Source organism: Perca flavescens, chromosome 7 (genome assembly GCF_004354835.1).
Source record: "Perca flavescens isolate YP-PL-M2 chromosome 7, PFLA_1.0, whole genome shotgun sequence".
NCBI lineage: Eukaryota > Metazoa > Chordata > Actinopteri > Perciformes > Percidae > Perca > Perca flavescens.
Window position 1 is genome coordinate 18,510,847 of NC_041337.1, and position 25,026 is coordinate 18,535,872.

Consider the following 25,026-nt stretch of genomic DNA (forward strand, 5'->3'; position numbering starts at 1 on the left):
AGACTGGAGTTAATGTTCACCTTTTTATTAATAGTAACCACCATCTTTCCAGATGTAGTTTCTAATATTGAAGAAAGCGACAATTGTAAAAACTTTGGCATTGGATGTACAGAAACGTTGCCAAACGTAAACCGGGGTTTGCAGAATATCGATGTGCTTGTCTGATGATAGGGATGAGATGAAGTATGTTGTTCTATGGTGTTGAAGAGGAGAGGTTACCCTCTTTTACTGCAAACATTTGAATTGTGCTGCTTTTTTGGCAATTCAGCGTTTTGCCAGTTCATGGCTGTGACATTTGAATGATGAGTTTGTGTGTGTGTAGAGAATGCTCAGACTCCGTGCACATTGGTACTACACACTGTTGTGTGTATAATAAACTCTGTTAAGCTCTTCCTAAGACAGCAAATACATATGGTATGTCATTTGTTACTTTAAAAAAACAATGTTCAAAAATGAGATATACTAAAATCCAGCTACTCTTGTCTTGCGGCAATATAAAGATAAGCTTTTGCTATTCACACAATAAAGCAGTTCATATAAACAAATAGAACAGAAATTGCCTTCATTGAGTGAACTTCATGAACCTCCATACAATATGAAGAGCATGACAGGAGATAAGAATTACAGCTAGGGTGTGAAAGTCACAGTAAAATGGCAGTTAGAGCATGTGAGTGGTGTAGAATATAGAGAGGGATTTGATTTGATCACTCAAAAGTGAGTGTGACTTTTACAGCATGGAGTCTCTTGGGAACCACATGTGTCATGGGATACTACGTGCTATACTGCTGTGAGGACTGTTTGCCTTCATCCACACCTCCCGTACCTGTGTTGCCTGACGGGGGCCGAGGGAGAAATTTATAAATTAGACTGTAAACCCGCAATCTTAGCAATGTTTTTGCCAATTCATAATAAACACACACCTTAGACCCATACTATTGTTCTGCTAGCTACTACTGTACAACTCACCAGCTAATAAAGTCAAGTGCAGCTTTACAACAAGAGAACAGAGATTTTTGAAACAGTATATACCCCCAAATTATTTTTATAATACAGATAAGACATATTTTTGACTGAACCAAAAGATAGCGAAAATAATACAAGGATAGAAGAAAAGAACTAAAAAAATAATCTTCATTTCACTGTGTATTTAAAATGTATTGTAGCTTATCCCAAAGTGCATGCCTCAAGAAACCCCAGGGCAAGTTCATATCATCTTATTATTAAAACAGGTGACATTAACTACAATTAATGCAAATAGGATACATAGGATACATACAGTTACATTGTAAACATAAGAAAAAAGACAATTACAAAATTGCCATTTTAAAAACCCAGTTAACTACACAAACACGGCACCCCTTCTGCCATGCAGTACATATACTCAATTACTGTATTACTGTACTGTGGTACTTGTATTTTACTTGAGGGAGGTATCTGTAGCAGGAAAGGTTAACCCTCTCCTTGATTTTATGTTGTTTATGGAGAACGACAAACAGGAAATGAGTAGGGGGAAATGCAACGCTACCAAGTCACAGCTGAGCAACGTGTGTCGGCGCACAATTTATCGAGAGGTGCATGTCAGGCTATGGCGTAGGGTCCTTGTCTCCACGTACGTAGCCACGGATTGTTATGTTTGAGATGTCAATGTTGTTCAGAGCAGTTCAACCAATAAGACATTATCCCTAACAATCTCTCAGATGGTTTCATCTAAATAAGATGCCAAAAGATGTCCAATTATCCAATATTTCACAAAAAAAGAAAAGTTTAGCCGAAAGTCCCAAAAACTGATTTGTGTACCCTTTGGAGGTGCCTGATCCTCAGGTTTGGAACCACTGGACCTATACCTACCTACCTATACGTATTTAAAGTAGTTAAAACTTAAGTGGTAATATAATCGCCATACCAAACGCCACGAACCCATGCATCTGTATTCTTTTGTTTGAGCTGATGGGCCATTTACACGTCATCAGTCTCCATCTCTATAGTGCTGCTTTCCATGTCTATAGCAGCAAAGACACACATACATGTACGCATCCCCCCACACACCATACACAGCCAGGTAGCCTATCTAATAGCTTGAACCCACACAAAACTGGTTCATGCTGCCACTCAATGCACTGTATGTAATTTAGTTCAGTAAACACTAAGTCATGGAGATTATTGTGAGCAACACCTGCAAATTAATGTTTTTTTTTTTATAATTTCTGATATTTTACACATATGAAAGGATGAATCCTGTTGGCCTACATATCTTAGTGTGATTAAGTGATTTTAAGTGTATGTGAGTGAATATTGGCATGCAAATAAGTTTCTGTGTCCCATTCATTGTCTTGATGCATGGTACGGCCATCATGCAAATGCATCAATTTGGCTGCGGGTAGAGGCAGAGGAGAGTATAGAGATTAATTAGCGCTTCTCCTAGCGACTGAAAGGGGTGATTTTTTTTGTGAAAAAAACATCTATTTAGTTTTCTAAATGTTTTACTATCATTATGACAATAAAGTAATGTGCAGAATAGAAATTTAGGAAAAGTCAAGGCAGGAGGGAAACATTTGTTTTAAACCACTGCCGCTGTGGTTTAAATAATTTTTTTAAGCACTATTATGTTGTACACTTGAAGGTAAATTTTTCACAGTAATTCACAACAATACAGGTACACTGTGGTATGAGAAAAACAATGTAACAGACATAATAATGGAAATTTTCCCTTACCCATGAGGAACTAAGGACCAGAGGTGTATAAAGTACTAGAGACCCATACTTGAGTAAAAGTACAAGTGCTCTATCAAAAAAGTGACTTGAGTAGAAGTAGAAGTGCTCTTTAAGCACAACACTTAAGTGGAAGTACTAAAGTATTCAACATTTTTTGTACTTAAGTATTGCAAGTAGTTTATTTTAAAATATACTACTCAAGTACTAAAAGTAAAAGTACAAGTAGTGTGTTATTTAGTTATTAAAGAAAGCAGTCAAATTTTGAATATCATATTGTTGGAGTTCAACTTTGTACTTGGTAGTAAGGCAGTCACAAGCTGTACATTGCTGGATACGAATGAAGGAAGTTTCTGAAATAAACCCCAAAAGGTACGTTAATTTCACAGCTGTTATAACTACTATTATCTGATATAACAGTGGGTTATTAATCACGTAGTAACAAATACTGAAATGAAATGTGTGATGTACAGTGGAAAGTTAGCAAGCTAGCAAAATACAGATAAACTAGCAGCTTCACATCACAGGGTCAAACGGTTAACATTCAGGACTCACTGCAGACTGAAACAACTCAGGACTAGCTTCATCTGCTGCAACAATAACTAAATAGAAAGAGTACAAACTTACATCGTCTCTGACTTCTGAATGGGCAACCGTAATGAAAAGAAACATGACGCGATCTCGGGGATTAATTAGCGTACGTAACTAACATAGTTGTAACTACACACACTGTAACCTACACAGTCTCCGTAGCGTGAGGATTTCACAACAGTAACGAGTAACGATGCAGCACATAAAAAATTTATCGGAGTAAAAGTATTAAACTCATCGAAAATATGTACTCAAGTAAAAGTGGAAGTAGGAGAAAAAAATAATACTCCAGTAGAGTACAGATACAGCCTTTTAGTACTTAAGTAGAGTAGTGAAGTAGTTATACTTCGTTACTATACAGCTCTTCTAAGGACAGAGGGTTTTATGCTGCGCAGATTATAAAGCCCCTTGAGGCAATTTTTTTTTTTTTATATTGGGCTGTATAAATAAAATTGACTTGACTAGATTGAGATTGAAAGTAGTTTCATGTGGTCCAAAGATTCCATGGCATGTTTAGAAATTACCATTTTGCTCATAGCAAAACTTTGCTCATTATCAGAAAACAATTACATTACATTGTGTCACACTGGTTTCACTGAAGACGCCATGATCTTTGTCCCATTGCCTTACAGCAACCAAGATACCTGTTAATTACAATCTCCCCATTTGTTCATCATTATGGGTGTTATATAGCCCCTGGCTTTCTCTCTCTCTCTCGCTCTCTTCTTGTCTCCCTCGCTCCACTTCAATTGGTGTTGACAAATTCCAAGGAACTCAATTTGCATAACCTCACCTTCGCCAATCAGTGTGTCCTTGGTAACGCATGTCTTGTTTTAATCATGATGTATTCAAGTATTAGGTGCCAGGAGTGTATTTGAAAACTGGCTAGAAGCACTCTGACCTTTTATAGTCTATCACAGGATAATCATCTTTGTTTATTCTTAGTCAGACATGTTGCCATTGCATATTCAAGGGATGTGGACATGAGAAATATATTCTCTCATGTCTGTCAAGCAGATTGCCGGTTTGCTGAAATATTGAACAAGAGGGTCACAAAGCAGCCAAAATGTCTTTTTTACAAGGTGAAAGTGTGTTTATAGTTGATATTTTCCACCAAGTGCAGAATATGAATATCTATGAAAGTAGAAAGGTGATGCCAGACAGCGAGATGCACTCTTCTTGGAGTCAGTATGATTCATGGCTTATGCCTGAAGAATCAGGTCGACAGATAAACAAAAGCGGACTGTGAGGGTGTGATTGAGTTACTAAGGACTAGCCATGTGCTGTGAATATATCTTTGTATATGTGTCTTCTGCATTAGCCATTCATGTGTGTAATTCACTGTTTTGGGCAGTGTGATTCTAGATGATACATAGGTTCATGAGATCAAAAGGTAGAAGTGTATCGTTGATTTAGATGTCTTATACCTCAAAGTTCAATAATTTAAGAATGTAATATAGTGTAATGGAAATATGCATTTTTTTATTGTTTAGGAATCCATTATCACATAAAAGATAATAATAATATTAATAATAAGATATTTAGCAGGTATCATTATTCACTACTTAGTTTGGCTTGTTAGGATGCTAATATTAGTTTGACAGTTTTTTTGCCATGCACAAATTACATTTTTGAGCTGACGATCTTAGAAAGATCTTGAAGAAGATGCAGAGGAGGGGATTCACACCATGCACTCACACAAAATGTCGAACCCTCAAGAGTTAACAATAAAAGCATTTACAGTATATGGGTGCTTTGGCCACAGTTTGCACTAATTGGTGTAAATGGAGAGTTTCCTCTGGCTACACAGTGAGATTATCTCATTGGGGCCTTCTCATTGCATTCATTAGTGCTAATCGTTACCTGTTAGCTCACCAGCCAACCCCGCATAGACCCAGCCTGGTACATCTGTTTGGTTTATTAACACTTGAGCTTTTATTGACTCTCTGCCTTTGGTTAAGCCAGTACGTGGAACTAGGATAGTTACAACAGTAGTGTGGATTAACATGTTGGCAGAGAACTACAGGGAGACACATTTAAAACAGTAATGACTAATTGGCCTTGATTGCAGTTTTTACAAGTCATAAAGTAATTCACGTTAAATCCATGTATCTTTTGGTCTTTAATTTTCAAAGTGTCTTTCCATCCTCATTCCGCTACCACTTCATTCCTCTCTTTTGCCCTCGGTTTCATATTCTCTCTTTCCTCCTCTTCTCAACTTTTACTTTATTTCACAGCTATTAAACCAGGAAATTTCAATCAGGTAGCACAGCATGAATTTCTGCAGGGGCAGGAGAGGAAGAGAGAACTTTTATTTAATGCAGCCGCTCTTTCTTTTCTCCTTTCCACCTCCACCATCGACTCTTTTCTTCCGCAGCTGAACTCAACCTTGGTGCTTTATAGTTTATGATTCAATTTCCAATTTGTCCTCCAGAGGTATTTGCCTGGTGGGTGGCGCAGCGGTTTTGTTCTTATGTGTTTGTACAATAGTAGCCTTTGGTATTCATTGGAACACAGTCTTACGGATACATGCATTTGAATTTAAGATTCCATGTCTGCAATTCTTTTGGCATTATTTCACATGAAAGTCAAATTGAGATGGGAATCGCTCTTTCAGGTAAGCTCTTGGCAAGCAAGGAGAGAACCTCTGAAATATGTATAACCAATACATAACATTTCCTTTTATTAGAGTCAAGGATGACCAGAAGAGCTTACTTTGGGACTTGGAGGTTGTTGGTTCATCGCTGTGAAGGAATTTTCCTTCTTTAGGCTAAAAATAATATGCCACTGAGTTTCCCTAGGTCACATTCAGGTGGTAAGGCTGGGCTGTTTCCGTCTCTTAGGTCACCAAGGTTGTAGGAGATAGGATGCTGTTTAGGGTCTAGATGGATTTAGGATTTCAATACTTTCCGCCAGCAAGTAACCTTTAGAATTGGGTGGCATTACACAGCGGCTCACTTGTACTGCAGATTTCTATCCTCCTTGATCGCACTTCAACAAATGTTTTAGTGCAACTCGTTAAGGTCTCCTGAAACTTCTTCAATCATGAGTTCAAGATTTCCTTCTTAATCGCACCCCTCAGACAGAAAGTTATAGTGTTGTCTTTAATCTACACAATGTAAATTACAGTGGGTTTAAACCACCACAGAAGAACAATTTGTTTTATATTTTACCAAAACTGTGAGCTATATCATCTGCTAACTATTGAGATCATTTATCACTGTTAAATGCTTTTTGACTGGAATACATGTTGCTTGGTTGTAAATATACTGTATTGTAGTTCTCTACAGTAGGCCAGTTCTGTGGTCACTTGCCTTGCCTGTTTTTCTTTGACATTAGGAGTATAATAAAAATAGTGAGAGGTATTTTGTTTTCTTTCTGTATTGATCAGTATTATCTAAGTAAACTGAAAATTGTTTCATATTTGCCTCAAGGAGTTTAACAATCTGTGCAGGGCAAGAGGCAGAATGCATTACAACACATACAATGCACATTTATGCTCACATTTACACCTACAGGCAATTTTATATTCTAATTCAGCTAATCTCCATGGATTTGGACTGTGAGAAGAAACCAGAGCACCAAAGAGCATTCTACAAAGACAATTTGTAGATGTATATAATTATAATTGAGTGAATTATTGTTCATTATTTGTATAGTTCAACATTTGCATTTAAAAACATGACTCCCTGGATGTTATTGCATAATTTGCATAAGCACATCAAAGTCTTTTGCTCTGGCACCTTGGGGGCCATTTGACCCCGTTTCCCTCCCCTTCCATTCCCCATGTACAGTTTCTGATTCACAATCTCAGGAGATTCTGCAAGTGACCAGATGTTTGGCAAGGAAACCAATGGCTGGATGTTACCTTTTGAACCATTGAAGATATTTGAGACAGGCTTTCAGGAGAGGCAGGAATCCATCCAAAGCTTTTGTTTTCCTGGCCATGTGTATATTTGTACCCAAGAATCATTTGGATGGACTGTATATTGTGTACATCATAACCCAGCAACATCATTTTTTTTTACCTATATTGACCTTCTTTTGTTACATGTTTGTGGCTCCCAAGTGTCGCTTGCCTTCTGTTGGCTAGATCTAAGGAAGAATAGCCTCTTTCCAGAGTTTTCCCAGTAGAGTTGGCACGCTTGAAGCTATGTGAATAATGAATGGAACACACTTATCCTATATAGGAGCTTCATATATACAGTATGTTGGCAGGAAAAAAATCTAGCCAAGGTCATACTTTCATTTTCCAAAACAATCCATTAGAAGCAAACCTTCAGGAGTGTTTCCATTAGTCTCATGCAGAGATAATGGACCATCACTGTTAGCAAATAGCCACCGATGCAGGAGAAATCCGTGAAATAGAAAAGGTTGGTGTTTGAGCATGTGCTGAAAATTCAATAAAGTTACCAAATGTGGACCAAAAGAGGGCTGAATACACAGTTCAATATAAAATTAGCACCAGTCGTGATTGCTTCACAAAAAATATGATTGGGGAACATTTTTGCTATTTGGTTAAGCATTGTGAACAATCCCACAGAGGAGAGAGTGTGGTCTCAAATGTAGCAGTATTTTAGTGGATTAGCAGTGCCTCTATTGTGGTTGGTTTAATGCTAATGTTGATATAGTAAACTATATGCATATGATTGTGTTGTGTGTGCACTGTGGAGAGCAGCTTTAGTATTCTTTACAGCAGCTCCAGAGCCATGCACTGATGGATAGGGTGCTCTTTACTTTACTGATGTACTCTGATCAATGCTGATGCAAGGGAAGAGAGTGTGGGAGAGAGAGAGGCAGATGAAGAGAGGGAGAGAGAGGTAATATGCTGCCTCTGCACATCTCTCTCTCACTGTCTCCCCCTCTCTGCCAGTCTTTTTGCATTAATCCTCTCCTCTCTCTGTGAGTTTCCCACTCTGTTGATCCCGCCAGTATCTGCATATGCTGCACTCTCACCAACATCATCGCCTTAACTGATATGACACAGTGGTTCCTTGCATAGCATATGCTGCACAGGACAACTTTCATCAGATTACTAGATTAAAGATTAAGCACAGAAAGTTGAGTGTGTGAGAAAGTGTGTGGGTTGATGCAAATCTGTTTCCGGCACAGGTCTTTTAAGAGGACACAAACATGTTTGTCTAACTGTCCAGCCTGTCCTCTCATGTTGCCTAATGTGGTTAAGAGGCTTTTATTTTTAGTCTTTTGCTGTTGTGAGTTAAATAAAACAGCAGTAATGCAGCTTCAATAATCCTCTCACACAACTAATCCTAGCAGAACAACACTGTAAATACTCTGTGGGCTGCTTTAAAGCACAAATCACTCAATCCCTCACTGAGCATTTTATGCTTATTTTGGTTCAGATTAATAGAAATTCTTCTATTTTTCATCTACGAGAGAGATGTCCCGGAAATAACTGGACTTCTTCTGGGACTTATGATATTTTGTGTGTGGCTTTTGTGTGTGTGTGTCTGTGTGTGTATTTTTAAAGTATCTTTGTACTGAAGTGTGCTTTAGCCAGCACATGCAGTACTCACTGTGTGAATAAATACAGGCTCTAAATAAAGACTCTGGTCTAGATTTATCAAGCCGTTTGCGCCTGTTTCCAGGCGTTAATTGTTCGCAAAGACTGACTTAACCAATGCGGGCTATTTACAAACAGGGCTCACTTGGGTAAATTGCAGATTGCCTGCCACATGAGCGAGAAGAGACAAGTTGCGCTTTCAATATGCGTTCGTGGGAGGATCATGGGGAAAGTGGGAGTTCCACCCAAAAAGGTGGGAGGATACGTGTAAAGTCTGCCTAATTATATATTCCACGGTATTTACAAAGACTGCCAGAGCGTGCCGCTATTCTGCGGGGGAAATTCTCCGCCTCTTAAAAGCAGGTCAAGGAGGCAAGCGGGTTTCCTCGTATATGCCTCCTGGGGAAATGGCAGCAGTAATCCGAGCAAGACGAAGATAGGCCAAGCTGAAAAGATTTTTGCCACAAGGATCACACTTTTTCAGTGGAGTGAACACAAAATCATTAAGCGTTACAGATTAAGCAGCCATGCAATATTAGAGTTACTGGAAGAAATCAAAGATGACATTGAATCTCCGACTCAGCGTTCACATTCCATTCCAACAGTTGTTAAACTCCTCGCTACAAATATTATTTATCAAATATTGGCATCAGGATCATTTTAAACAGTCATAGCATCAGCAGTGGGAATATCGCAGTCTGCACTCAGCCGTATCACACCAGTACCGCTTTGCTACAGCGCAATTTACGGTATAGTGGGCGGAGAAAGGCGCTGATTACTCCATGAACGTATCACAGCGTGCGCTTTCTGCGGGTTGGCCATGGCGCTGATAATGCTACATTCGCAAATGTACATAGATCTGGCCCTCTGTGTGCTTGAGAGATATAGTCACAGAAATTGATTTGAGACAATGTATGGTTACTTGAATTAAACTGTACACTGGCCTCTCTCTCTACCTACAAGTGTTCTCCATCGTTATACTACTATAACTACAAGTTGGGTTGTGTGCCAACTGTGTAAAAAAATGTAATACATACAGATACCACTTTAAATTATTACAAAATCAAAAGAACCTGCCAACATTTGTTGTTTTTGCTTTTAAATGTTGCTTAAAAATAACCAAGATCCCACAACACTGACCTTCTTGTATGTGTGAATAAGATGTGGCTCGGAGAGGCGAGGAGTAAGGATGAATATACAGTCACTTGCACACACACAGATAAATATGTAAGCAATGTAGCCCACAGCTTTCCTTGGATCCCCTGAAGCTGTTTACCTTACAGAAAAATAATACAAATGCTGTAGTAAATAAAACTGAAGAAACGGTTAAATATGTATCAAATAAATAAGTGCTTTTGTATTTATTTTTTTCTCAAAAAGAAACTCTGCCACTGAGTTCTATCTCCCCTTGCAGGTCTGAAGAGAATTATACGAGCTGCCTGAAGCAAATACAAGATATTTGCTGTGCTGCAACAGCTCTGGTGTGATTTCCTTCAACAAAAAATGAAATGTTTCCATCCTCCGATTAATGGCCGTTCTAAGCCTCCGATGTTGTGATGATGTGAGAGCCAAAAGGGATAGGCAAAAACAGAAAGTCATTTGGGCAATGCAATTGTAAAGGCTGTGCACACCCTGCTCAGGTTGATGTACAGTTGAGCTATTTTGGAGTTACAAAGTTGTCTCATGTTAAAGTGCCACAGAAGAGTCAGGAAGAGAACGGTCAAGCACCATAAATGCCCACACAGTGCTGAGGAGACATCTAATCAGGCACAGGTAAATGAAAAAGGTGTGGGTGTAAAATGGGCATATACTGTAGGTCCTTTAACGGTCCTGCACACCTTCACAGGTGTTCAATTACATTTGACCAATTAGACCTATAATTAGCCAAAATCTACATCCTGATAAAGCTGTGAGTTATCCTTCCCAAATCAAGGCAGACACGTTGACTTGTCATAGCAGGAAAAGCAGCTGAGATCAATTTCGTAACGGTGGCTCAGTTCCATTAAGTGTCCCAGTAGGCCGTGCCATTGAGATAGCTTGAGCTGGCTCACTGGCACAGTTGTTTTAATTTTATCACCTGTGCTTTTCCTTCTATGGCATGACATGTTTCTATGATATGTCAAAATATCTGCTGTGAAAAGGTGCAACAAACAAAATCAGTTGGAGAATGAGAAAGATGTCAACCAAGTTTAATTTGTCCTAAGAAGAGGTCTACTCAGGGAACATACAGTAGGTGATAACACCTGTGTGGGTGGATTGTGGGTGTGAGGAGGTTTCAGGAGTTGTGGGTAAAAGTTCAATCAGACTGAACTCAAAGTGAACAAGGCAGGCCAATTCGCGACCAGAAGCAAATCTGTGGCACTGAAAAGATTGTGTGAAGCACAATCTGGGCTGGCTGCATCTTAAGAAGAGGTCTATTTAAGCAAAATAAGAGAAAATACTTGTGTGGGTGTTATGCAAATCACATGCTTTTGGACAGTAATTACAACACTGATGACAACATTCACAACGTGAATGTGGAGACAAATATGCAAACATTTTTACTTCTCTAACTGACAATGACCCTCTAATAAAGTCAATAAAACATCTTATCAGTGTAACCAGGACAGCTGAATGAAAATAGAATATAAGAATTTTCAATCAAAAGCTGAACACGCAATATGCAGAACACAGATGCCCAACTAAATTGTACAAAATGGCACTGATGCTCAGTAGGGGCTTCTCTCAACTCAATGTTTTCAGTATGATTTTGAATGTTGCAGCAGACACTTAGAGCTTAAGTTTTACCCTGCTGTGTACTAATAGCCCAACTATGGTGGTTCTTCAGTTTCCTTCCCACAGAGCCCTAACAGAGACTAACCATCCCTCCAACACAAACTCTTCTCTTCTCTCACACCATTTACAGTCAGAGCAGGCTGTGTTTTTTTCTTTCCCCTCTCTTTTCTCATCCCTTCTTTTTGCCTTCATCTCTGCTCCCTCTCGCTTCTCATCTTTCCACCTCTGGCTCTGCTGCCAGCCAGCCTCAGACACACCAGGGTTTCCCTTTCATTTGGTAGTGAGGGATGGGATGAGAGACTGAGAAAGGCAAGAGAGGAGAGGAGTGGAAGGATGTAATGATTTGTCCTGATGAATGCAGTTAGAGAGAAAGTGCTGACGCAATGGAAGAGAGGCCTTAAGAATAGATGGGCTAAATGCACCAATCACAGAGCTCATCAGCTCACCTGTCAAAGTTCCATGGCCAATGAAGGTGTTTGAAATATGAACTAAGCAGCTTTATCAAAGAAATCCATTGAGTTATAATAATCCAACATAATTTAGGAGTTATTTGTTGCTCCTGTCAGGTATTAAGCATATACATTTAAAGGTCCCATGGCATGAACATTTCACTTTATGAGGTTTTTTTAACATTAATATGAGTTCTCCCAGCCTGCCTATGGTCCCCCAGTGGCTAGAAATGGCGATAGGTGTAAACTGAGCCCTGAGTATCCTGCTCTGCCTTTGAGAAAATGAAAGCTCAGATGGGCCGATCTGGAATCTCCTCCTTATGAGTTCATAAGGAGCAAGGTTACCTCCCCTTTCTCTGCATTGCCCGCCCAGAGAATTTGGCCCGCCCATGAGAAAGAGAGAGACATCATGGCTTGCAAGCTAGCAAAGTGGCAGTTGGTTAAGGCCCCACCCTCCACCTTGCCCCCCCCCTCTCCTCCTCAATAACATTTAAAGCTGCAGACACAGAAATGGCACATACTACGGAAAGCTCATTGTGGGACTGGCTCTAGTGGCTGTAATTCTGCACCATTGAATTTCTGAAAGAGACTTTATATACAGTGTTATGGGACCACTAAGGCTTATATAAAAGCATCCAAAAAGCAGCATGTCATGGGACCTTTAAGCACTTGTCTTAAAAGAGAATACTACTGTACAATGTTGCCTGTGTATTGTATCTACAGAGGAAGCTTACATTCATTTTATTAATGCCAAATGTGCTCAATCTTTATAATACTGGAAAAACATTAGGGGCAGAAAATGGCAGGGACCTCAATATACAATACTACTCTTTATGGATTCTTAAGGTGCTGATTTGATACAATTTATTTAATACTGCGATTTTAACCCTGACCAGGTACAATATATCTTTAGGAAAAGAGTGACACAACTTTTTCTCCTGTAAGCAGCCACTACGGGGGTTGTACTCTTTTTGGTCATATACTGTACTTATTTAAATAGAATAAGTCAAACATGAGAAAAAGACAACATTTAAAAAAATACACTATTAACTAAGTTGTCAATGAGTAATCAGTGATGAATTTATCACTGTCAAAAACACCACTGATGACACGTAGAGTTCAACCTGGTTTAAGGATTAAGACGACGACCATGGATTGCGACCCCGGGTTTAAATCGGGCTGGGAAAAAAAAGTTGCAGCAGCTGTAGCTACTGAGACATGGGTTCCATCTTTGAGTGTGTTGTCAACAACTGGCTAGCTTTCAAAAGTGATCTGCCATATTTTTATCTTTCCGGAGTAAGTGCTCTGCCTTTCATGCATCCTCATGAAATTGGTTATGCTGAAAGCTTGGTGACAGCTGGTGGGGTGTGCAGAGGCTATTGTTGGTCATGGCTAGTTTTGTTCATGGCAAAATGGATACAAAGAAGAAAGCTCTATTGGCATTGCTTTTCATTTGACAGTGCAGGGTTATATTAAATTTAATAATGCAACATGGCAAATATGATAGCATCTCTCTGAATTGGGCTTTTCCAGTTTGCTCTGTTCCCTCAAAGGTCAGAACTATGAAGATTTGCAATTGGTCAACGGTGCAAATTTGCAAGTCAAAGTTCACCACAGTTGAATTTTACCCAAGCATCAAGCACATTTATTTCACCTCAGCAAGAACATCCATTAATTACAGTGATACAATTGAAATTAGGGCTGCAAGATTAATCTAACTGCAATCGTGATGTCACTCTGTGCAATTACATAACCGCAAAAATTGCGTGATTTAATTGAAAAAAAGAACATGTGCTGTGTGCGTGACACTCTGTGTGCACTGCAGTCTCCACGTTGTAACAACAGTCACTTCACTGACAGCATTATCAACAAATGAACACACCGTGTCTTAAGAAGCTTGGTGTTCTCTGTTAACTCACTTTACGTCGTCTTGGCGGTCTCTGTTTCCTCTCGCTTTCCACCTCACACAGCCACTACGCTAAAGTCCGACACCGCTCACCGATGGTCGCTGAGGCAGCCCATTCCATTTTCAGCCTCCAGAATTATTCATCTCTAGGCATAACATATATTCAGCTAAATGTGCCTGTATGTTGGTGGATTACCACAAAATTAGACTTTGCAGTGGCAGCTTTTACTTTAGTCTTCAACCTTTTAAAATCCTCATCGGTGTACTATCTTCTTTTGTCCTACGTGCCAACACTAAACAAAGTCTATTTCTATCTATTGTTTCAGCGCCACACTTTATGCATCGTTTCACTTATTGATTACAGTTTAAAACATGACTAAAATGTCCAAAGTAGCTCTAAAAATTGCTAACACTAGAGGTTTACAGATAACAGCAGCATTGTGTGCTCTGAGTCAACTGGTGGCGTGTGGTGTAACATATGGGATTGTCCGGTCTTTCACCGAGTAAACAGGGTGGTAGAAAGCTATTTAGCTAGATCTGGGAAACGATACCTGTACAACAGAGTGACATAAACAACGACCATAACTCACACACGTGCAGTCACACACACAAACGCACGCCGACCTGTTAAAGTGAAATACGCAGATCTTGACATTTACAAGTGTCTGTCCTTATTCCTTTGACAGGCAGAGAATTTAGACAGAATGAAATCATCATCAACATGGCTGTGATGCTATTGATCTCTCCTCTCCGTTTGCTGACTGACAAAGGAGAAAATCGTAGGAGGGGGATGTTTGGACTGAACTCAATCATTGTGTTTTTGTGTCTATACTGGTTTGCCAGAATGACACAGAGAAGAAGAAAAGGAGCTGAGAGGCAGAGACACCAGCTTCAGTCAGAGAAATGAAAAGAGGCTGGCATGGCTCTGAGCTCTCCAACAACTATGCACATTAGAAACTATAGGAGGGGAAAGAAGATGCAAATGCTCCGTGTGCTGGATGGGTTTCTAAATTCAGTGAGAGAGTAAGCAGGGAAGGAGGGAGACAGAACTACAGATGAGTGAGGAGACCTGGACATGCCCCAAGGGCTTGTGAAATGTCACCTCCAGTCAGCAGTTAACAATTAACACAGGGCTTAAAACACTGGGGCCTCATGCATGCACGCACACACACACACACACACACACATGCACACACACACACACACACACACACACACACAAACATGTTAATGGCTGAGTGGTAATGCTATGTTAATACATCTGAGCATATTAACAATTTATACCCAATTCACTGCCCTAATATCTTTTGCCTGAAGCACAAATTAGTACAAATTGTCTGCTGTGGGGCGGTAGCAATGGTGGCGGTGGGGTTTCTGGTATGTCAGGACACGCCATGTGTCACCAGGCCCGCTCTGTCGCATGAGCTAATAACTTGTATGATGTAGCAGGAGAGTTGGTGGTGGTGTGGGAGAGATAATTCACTTGACAGTGCTGCATTAAAACTGCATGGAGATCAGTGACGAAGAGCCAGAGGCGTGGTTTTGAGGGGTAGGAGACAATCAGGCAGAAGCTGGTCTCATATCAGTGAGGATGATTAGTACAGGGATGACTGGTGGTGGATGAAGCCTGTTACAGATGGCGTGGTTCAGCAGGCGGCTCGTCACATTCCTAATGAAACAAATTTCACTTTGTTAAGGTGAATGAGAGGTAACAACAATGACAGAGGAATAAATGCAGTTAGAAAAAGATGCTATGCGTATTTGAGGCTTGCTTTTGTTTTTTGTGCAGGATCTAAATGGGTTGGGTTCTTTGACAGAGATGATCTCCTCTTTGTGGACTTCTAGGGTATTTTGTTTTTTCTTTCAAATCTAAATTTCGATGAGCTTCGTGTTTCTTCCTCTCTCTTTCACTCTTTTTGTCACACCGTGAGCAGGAACCGCCACTGTGAGCAAACAGTTTCCAATTGTGGTCAGTCACTAGTTCAGGGTCACTGAGTTTAGGGATGGTGTGCTATAGGACCGTGTGTGTGAATGTGCTGTTTGGAGCAGCCTCAGCCTGCAGTCTGCACTCCACCTGCTGTTTTTCTAAGCAGAGTCAGTTTTGTGGCTGATGTTTTAGTTTTGATTGACTTCCTCAATTCTTTCGGTACACAAATGCTTGATATCACATGAATTAGTTACTCCAGCTGTCATTCAAATATCTATGCAATACTTCTTACTGCTTTGTTTGCGTGAAGAAATCATCTTGGTACTGAAACGGGAGACCTTCCAGTTTCCTCCTTTTTAAGCATGACCCCCTAACCTTGACCAAGTAGCTTTTATTTTAACCATGATCAATATGTATATAGTAAAAATGTGTCAAATGACAATGCATTTATAAGGGCATGGAGAAAAAAGATGAACGGAGACACAAACTGTGCGGTCACTTTCCATGTCACACAAAGCAGATGAATGATTTTTTCCCCTGCAGTGACAGCGGAGGCCACTAAAAACACTGTGGCCATTGTGCCATCACAATTATTGGGCTTTTTAAAACTTTGGACACTCAGCTGCCATGATATCAGCAACATCTGTTGATCTCTGGCATCTCCGGTCGAGCTTCCGTTGCAGAGCGGGCGCAGCTACACCGCGATCCGGCTGCGAGGTCAGCCGCCGGAGTTTACAGTTTACAGATTGCCTCATGTTTGTTTCATTGGACTTAATATGGAAAATAAAAAGTCTGAGAAAAAATGATAAACTCCTGCTCTGTTTAACTGACAACTTGCTTTGATAGTTTCAGTTGTTGTCATTTGTAACAGTTCTCTGGGCTGCCCAAGTGGCTTAAATATTTATAATAAAAAAATAGTAAGTTAAAAAGTAGATCATTTTGTAAAGCCAAGAAAGAAAAAAGCTTAAAAGGTATTATTTTTGTCGACATATTGCTCAGTACATTATTAGCTGCACTGAGCTTGGAATAAACCATGGACCTAAATATGCGTAAATATGTGTGTCGTGGTTCTGGACGTGTGCTAGTTGTGTAAACATCAACACACACAAAATTAAAGGTCTACCAGCTTGAGTACCTTTACTTATATCTCAAAAAGAGAGAGAAATATTTATCTTGTTATGTACCCTAACCTTTTTGACCTTTGAGTAATAACTATTACATAGAAATAGTGTGGCAGTAGATGAGATGAGAGGTTGGATGGAGTTGTAGACATGAAGAACGCTTTCAGAGAGATTAGAAAAAGAGGGAGAAGACAGTAGTGGTCGAGTGTGCATGCCTCCCTTTCTCTCAATGCTAATATTCTTGGCAGGCTTTTAAACAGAATTTTAATTTGCTCTGTGTTTATGATTCATAACGAATGGTGCCATCTCAGAGGCCAATGTAATCTAATTATTAACACAAATGCATGGACGTACATGCACTGATGGGCACCCACACATGCACTGAGAAACGTATATTGTAATCTAATTAACTTGGCAAGCAGTCGGAACTGAATTTCCATTTCAAAATATGCTCTTAGTGAAAAGAACACGATGGGCCTTGGGGAAATGCATTTGCTGTGATATTAATACTAATGTCAATGATGTAGAGCTTAGAATGCAGTCTTTCAATGAACATTGCTCCATGTTGCTGGACAGCCAGGGCTGCTTACATTGCTAACTTAATTTCTTCTTCAAAAATAAATTCTTGGATTTTGTTTGATACTATTAATAACTCACTGCCGCTTTCTACATTACCATGTTTCTCAACAGATGATTGTAACAAGTTCCTTAACTTTTTTGTTGATAAGGTAACACGTCAAATCAGAAATGAATGAATGAATTGTTGAAGTACCTTTAGTAAACACAAAAGAGAAAAGGGCTTAGATACACCAAGAACAATATGAATAAATATCATTACAAAGAAAATTGGGTGGACTGACTGAATGTGTGAATATATGAATAATGTTCTTATGAATACTCTCTTTATCTGTTAGTATATTTGCCACAGTCAGTTCCAAAGTAATTACATGTTTAGCATGTAAGTATTAGCTATATATATATTTCCACTCACCCAATAGGCAAACATTTTTTTGACTAGAAGGGCACTCGGAGAGCACAGACCTCTGCTAAGGCATACCTATCTCACTGTAATAATTAATAATAATGTAATAATTATTACAGTGTGAAATTTCCCAGTCAGGAACTAATATTTCTGATTGTTACACCAATGAATGGAGCACAAATGCCCTATTTTGCAATGTTAACGAAAGCAAAAAAGAATGTGTATCCGCCTCATGTTTCGGATCTGCTCAAAAATTTAATGGGTTCTTCCTTGGCCCATACAACACCCTTCCACCAAGTTTCATGAAAATCGGGCCAGTTGTTTTTCCGTAATCCAGACAGACAAACCAACAAACACACAGATAAACCGACCCAAAAACATAACCTCCCTGGCGGAGGTAAATATACCATCTAAAAATGCCTGAACGACAAAGAAAATCTTAAACGAGTGATTTTTCTCAATTCATTTCAAACATATTTAAAAACATTTGTATTTTTCAGCTTCAAAAGGGCTTTTCCTGTAATCAGCGCATATGTTTAACCAGCGCTTACAAAAAATAAACAAAAACCAGAGGGTGCGTTTATCTCACTAGCTAGTCCAATTATACATCATGCCAGTACTTTAATCAGACCTGATGAGGGATTGTCTGCTTCATAGCTGCTTTTCCAGCATACTCTCTTGGCATTGAATGTGCGTCTATGTTTTTTTTTTTTTAAACAAACAATTTAAACTGCACAGCTTGGAAAATGTCAACACGCCATTCAATCAGTACAGAATTCATTCATTGTCTACAATCTGATGACACTGTCACCTCCACAATAGCTGCTTTTGTTTCCATAGGAGTACTTTTAGGTACTGGGCTAGCTGCTTTATACGCTCAACATGAATCACACAAATTAAGATAGCAATATCTTAATATGACTCTTTGTGGCTTTACATGTGTATTAGATCAAATACATCAATAGTTTCAGATAATTCAAAGAGTCATTTGAGTCATTACTTAGATCCAAACATAGGCTTAGTACCTGGTCAGACCAGCACAGCTAAATTCTTATGCATATCCTCACAAAATAAGTGGCACTGGAAGCTTGGTGACATAGTGAATACTGTTTGTCCAATGATCTGCCATTGGTTGTGGCTACTTACGGATATGAAGAGTAAAGCTCTATTGGTGATGATTCTCATTTGGCAGAAGAGAGTCACATACTGTAAAGGTGGATGGTGCAACAAGTGTGTGTCTGTCTGTCTGTGTGTGTGTGAGAGAGTGTGTGAGAGTGTTTGTGAGAGAGAAAGAGCGAGCAGAGAGAGAGAGAGAGAGAGAGAGAGAGAGAGAGAGAGAGAGAGAGAGAGAGAGAGAGAGAGGCCCCCAGTGGTAGGAATGACATTTGAGAGAAGTACCCCGCTGGAACCAAGAGAGCTTTGTGTGCGTGTCAATCACGCATGCACGCACGCACGCACGCACGCACGCACGCACGCACACACACACACACACACACACACACACACACACACACACACACACACACACACACACACACACACACACCTACACCTACTGGTTGTTCAGAGTCCGGGCAATCTGTCCATTTGTTAGTTTGTCAGTAGCACGTCATCCTTTGTAAATGGGGTTAACAGCCACTGCTGTGTTAAGAGAGGCAGGGATAACAAGTCCTTATGCCATGGAGAGAGATGACAGGGGGCTTAGAGAGGGAGAGAGACATTGACAGTGTGAGAAAGAGACAGGGTGAGAGAGGGAGAACACATTATAGAAAGTGTAAAAATCTTCTGATTTAGGGCCTGTGATTGAGGATAATGGTTCGCTACCCTGCTGAGTTTGCTGTGCAGAGCTAAGAACAGGAGAAAGAGAAGGAAAAATTGTGTGCTGGAGTGGCTAAGAGAGATTGAGAAAAGGAGGGGTCATTTATGAAATAGCAGTATAAGACGAGGTGTGATAGATGAAGAAGATGAGGATAAGGAGAAGGGAGGAGAGCAGAAATAGATAGATGAAGTGTGAAAGAGATTACAAAGAAAAATAGGCGCCATTTATGAAATAGAAAAGACAGCTGCAGTCTCACCTAGTTGCTTTTTTTAGTGTACTTTAGCATCATTAGTCTTCACGCACGCACGCACGCACGCACGCACGCACGCGCACGCGCACACACACACACACACACACACACTCACACAAAGTGTGATGTTGATCTACATCATCATCTAGACCACACTTTGCACCAACTGTATATTGACTCTTTACTACATCTCAACATTTTATAGGCTATCTATTCATGCATATTGTGTTATTTCTGATCTATATCACTACCTAGTCCACTATTTGCACTAACTGTATATTGACTTTTCACTACATTCAACATCTACATAGACTGTCTATTCCAGTTAACTGTGTTATTACTGACCTATATCACTAACCATACCACAATTTGCACTAACTGTATATCAACTCTTCATTACATTTCAGCATGTACATAGACTGCCTATTCATATATATTGCGTTATAACTGATTCAACACCACTAACTAGATCATAATTTGCACTATCTATTCTTGTTTTATTTTGTTTGGCTCTACACTACATCTCAGCAGTGTTACAGACTGTCTATTCATGTATATTGTGTTATTACCACATTACTTTTGCATATCCTTTGTCTTACTTACATCTCACTTTGCACCAACTTTGTAATGCCTACTTAATCTGCACTTTATGTAGCCTATTGTATTCTGTATTCCTCTCTTGTATTGAATGTGAAACTGTATGTTGTCCTGCACGCTTATGCTTTTCTTGGCCAGGTCGCTGTTGCAAATGAGAACCTGTTCTCAATGGCCTACCTGATTAATTAAAGGTTAAATAAAAAAAAATAAAACACATACCATGAGGCAGTCCATGGCGAAAATGTATATCTCTGGAGACTGTAACACCGAGTGTTTACATCTGCTATTTATTTTAGCAGTGCATACACAGAAAAAAAATAAGTTATTGTGAGTGTGTGTATTGTTGTGTACAGATTGGTAATTATTAAAATCTTAGCACAACACAGACTCAAACTGTTGAAATCTCCGGCTGTATTACGGTACAAAGCTAGAGAGCACACCAAACATTGTACGTGCAAATGCCGTTGCAGTGATGGTTACTTGTGAGTATTGATCAATGTCTTATCATTATACAGTATATTTTACCCGCAAATCCCTTTTTGCTCAATGTAAAAAAGTGAATGAAAAAGTGCATGAATCATATATAAAAATGCTTTCCAGTAGAAATCATATGATGGATGATTTTGGGGGCAATCCGGCCAACACCTGCCATCATTTAAAGCCTGCAGGTCCACCAAGCTAATCAACAATAGCAGCAGTAGTTTACTCCAACATTGCCACCATCAGCAGCAGCTCTCTACACTGCAAGAAGCTCAGACATGTATCGCATCCTGATCATAGCATGATGCTGGTAAAAACATGTCCTTCCTGTTTTTTCACTTTCTCTGTAAGTGAGAATGATGGAGGAGGCAAATGATTGTTAACAAAAGAATCAAAAGAAAACATCAAGGTCCATGTTTTCGGCCTTTGTCCTGCTTACTTTTTAACTCCAAATTTAAATTTAAAACATGTCAAACACAGAAAAGACACTTATAGACTGGAATTATGGGCTGTCTCCATTATGCCCTCCGTTTTGTTATAGCATACAAGAGAGGTCTGAGACAAATATCCCAGCTCCATAGCTCCTAAGCAAAAATCCACCAGAACTGTTGCTGCAACAATGTTGCAAAGAGGAACATATTAAGATTAATGTTGAGGGAAAGTAAACCTCTACATGATCTCACACTATGAGCCTGAACAAGAGTGAATACTGCCAGTTTCTATTTTATCAAATGTGAAATCAGTACTGTTAATACAGCCTTTTGTGACATATTGAGTACAGCATCCTTTAAAAATATGGTTGTTCCCACAATGTGTTTTACCAGTCTTCACATATTAAAGGTTGATTTGGAGGATAAAAACCACAACCAGACCTCAGGCAGGATGATTACCACTGTCTGTATTTTGTAAAAACCCTGAATAGCAGCAATCAAAACAATTATGCTAATCAAACAGTTTTGGTCAGTCAGTGCTCAGTTTCCCATGTCTTCATAGTTTTCTTGTTAGAGCAACTACATAGTCTATGATTTTAACTGCCAGCTGGCAGTTTTAATGGTATAAAAGTTGACATATGAACAAATGAACTAATTTAGCTGCCAATTAGAGTATGCATAAAATTAAAGTCTTAAGTATCACGTATCAAGCAGTGCAAAAATAATCACTCAACCGTTCTGTCATACGGCTCCAGCTCATATTCATTTCACCATGTGGTCCATATTGAAGAAATGTACCGTCATCTATTAACATTAATTTGTCTAATCAAGCCTCAATGAACTTTTACATTCCTCCAGTAAAATCCTCACACCCCTCTCCTCATTACTCCTCTATGCTCAGCTTAGTGCACCGCCGCTTTGACTAATGCTGAGTCAATTACTACTGCAGGTGCTGAGCCTCAAAATGGACCAGGGGGTGTACGTGCCAGTGGGGGTTTGGTTAAGGTGTTTACTCTGTGTGGGTGTTGATTTTCCTGAGCTCAGTGTTAGCCAACAAGGTTGTCAAGCAAGTCAATTAGAGTGGTGCATACTGTATAGATAGATAGATAGATAGATAGATAGATAGATAGATAGATAGATAGATAGATAGATAGATAGATAGATAGATAGATAGATAGGCAGGCAGACTGGCAGACAGAGAGGCAAAACGAGAGGTATTAGTATCAAACAAAACTTAAACTCTAAAGCCCACCAGCAATCGGTAGAGGCTGCAAGCCTCATTTCAGCCCAGGGCATGAAAGTGTTCGATAGAATAAATGATTTACTGTTGATTTGGATATTCTCAGCCTTGCGACGAAAGGTGATAAAAATGTCAAAGTGAAGTCAAGAAATCTCCAAAAAAGGTTCTCTCCTCTGGGGAAGCATAAATGTAAACAGCTACAGTATATCTACGAGCAGTTATGGTAGGTCAAAAGTGCAACAGTTAGCAGGTTGGATTATCACATATCTTTCTGCAAGAAGATTTTTTGGTTTAAGAGTGGCACGAAGAAAAAGCCACAGTATCAGCAAAGTCAATATACTTCATCCTCTGGGAGAGAGAAACAAATCAAGTCATGGCCAACTAGCCATTAATCTGTCATTAGTAGAAACTTGATAATTTGGCCTGAAGTCGGCTATTGAGTAAAGGTCACGCAACAACCAAAATGGACAAAGATCTTGTGGGGATCATAAAAGTGTAGCCTGATTTGTAGAAAAGAGGTTCAAGCAGGTCACTAAGGTCAGAAAAAACATTACTATGAAGAGCTCATGATGTGACCTGAGGCTCTTTTCTTAAATACAAATGAAACTCTGTCTGATGGTGATGATAAAGCAAAGGTCAGGCGATCACCAAAATCACTTGCAATCATTCTCTGGGGGCCATAAATATTGACACCAAATTTAGTGGCAATCTGTAGTGGATGAGATATATTTCTGTGGACCAAAGTGTTGGATTGATAGAAGAACAGATGGACAGATCAGTCAACCAACATCACTAGAGGAAAAAAGGGAAATCAGAGGACATGAAAGAACGATGAGAGGCAGGCACACAGTGGGTGAGATATTAGACTGTGCTTTTCACGGAGATATTAATTGGACTGGGCTTTGCAGGATTGCTGCTTTGTCTTTTTCTCATTGACGGAGCAAATTAAGAACTTTTCAAATCTCTGTTAGTTAGCCTGTTTAACATATTCATACTCTGTCTTTCAGTTTGGCTTGCTTCACTTTTAAATACTCTTTTTGGACAGAGCAGAGTTATTGTTTGCTGCTTTAGTTTTCATTGCCACGCAGTGTGCACCCTTTGTTGTACTGTGGGCGGACTCTTTTGTAATGGAAATAGCAGTAACTTCCAACAACTGTGTACCAAGTCGCACACACCAGACTACGTGACTATACAGACATGCACACGTACACTCACAAACACACCCAACATGCAAAGTCAAGCATAGCTGAATACATGAACAGTATACATTGTAGGTACAGTCTCTTTCTCACTCACTCACTCACTCACTCACTCACTCACTCACTCACACACACTCACACACACACACACACACACACACACACACACACACACACACACACACACACACAGCTTTTGACAAGGCTTATTGTTTGTCCTTGACATTTTCATGTATTTGATGAAAGGCTGGTATGAAAGGACCATGTGTTGACATCACAAATCTTCAAATGTAGAGTGATTTCTTTGTTCCCTCTCTCTTAGCTGACTCAAGGGACTTCTGTGCTCAGGGTGGACCTGTTGTTAATTAACCACACAGCTGTCTGATTGAAGTGTGTGTGTATATACATGTGCACACAAAGTGGTAGCCATAGAAGAAGTGAAGGGGCTTCATACATCTACCCTTCATTACTTTTAAAGCTAATTCTCATTTGGAATTGCTATTCCATACAATCAAATAAGTATGACTATATTCTTATACACTTTTTCTCACTTTCAATTACAGTTTTTCAATTACCATTTTATTCCCTTAGACTTAACTTGCATTTTCTAAACAGATCCTCTTAGTAAAGCAGCAGCTGTTGCTCAGCAGCCATGCAGTAAGAAACTGGGATTTCCAGATTTGCTATATTCGTGAGTCGCTATGTGTGAGTGACTGAGTCTGTAAGCCAAATATGTATTTTTACGTGGGTGCATGGTTTTGTTTTGTGCACACATCAGTGCATAAATAAAGAATCTTAATTTGATCATTCTGATTATAAACTGGTCTTTTGTGGCTCATGGTTATCTGACAATAGTCTCATGATAACATTGAACTGCCCTTTCATTTCACTTCATTATTCAGTCTGACATTGCCATTTTTAGTTTGGCAAAGGGTTGGTGTTTTGGTTCGAGCCCTTTGGCAGTGACTGGCACATCTCTTCTATCAAGGTTCATTTAAATGTTATTAATTCTGTAGGTTTAATCAG

At 39.5% G+C, this 25,026-nt stretch overlaps 1 protein-coding gene across 1 annotated transcript in view; it reads left to right on the forward strand.

The window, feature by feature from the left end:
• Positions 1 to 25,026, forward strand: part of LOC114558530 (protein FAM19A2) — a 52,970-nt gene that overhangs the window by 4,844 nt on the left and 23,100 nt on the right. The gene's annotated exons all lie outside the window — the stretch shown is intronic.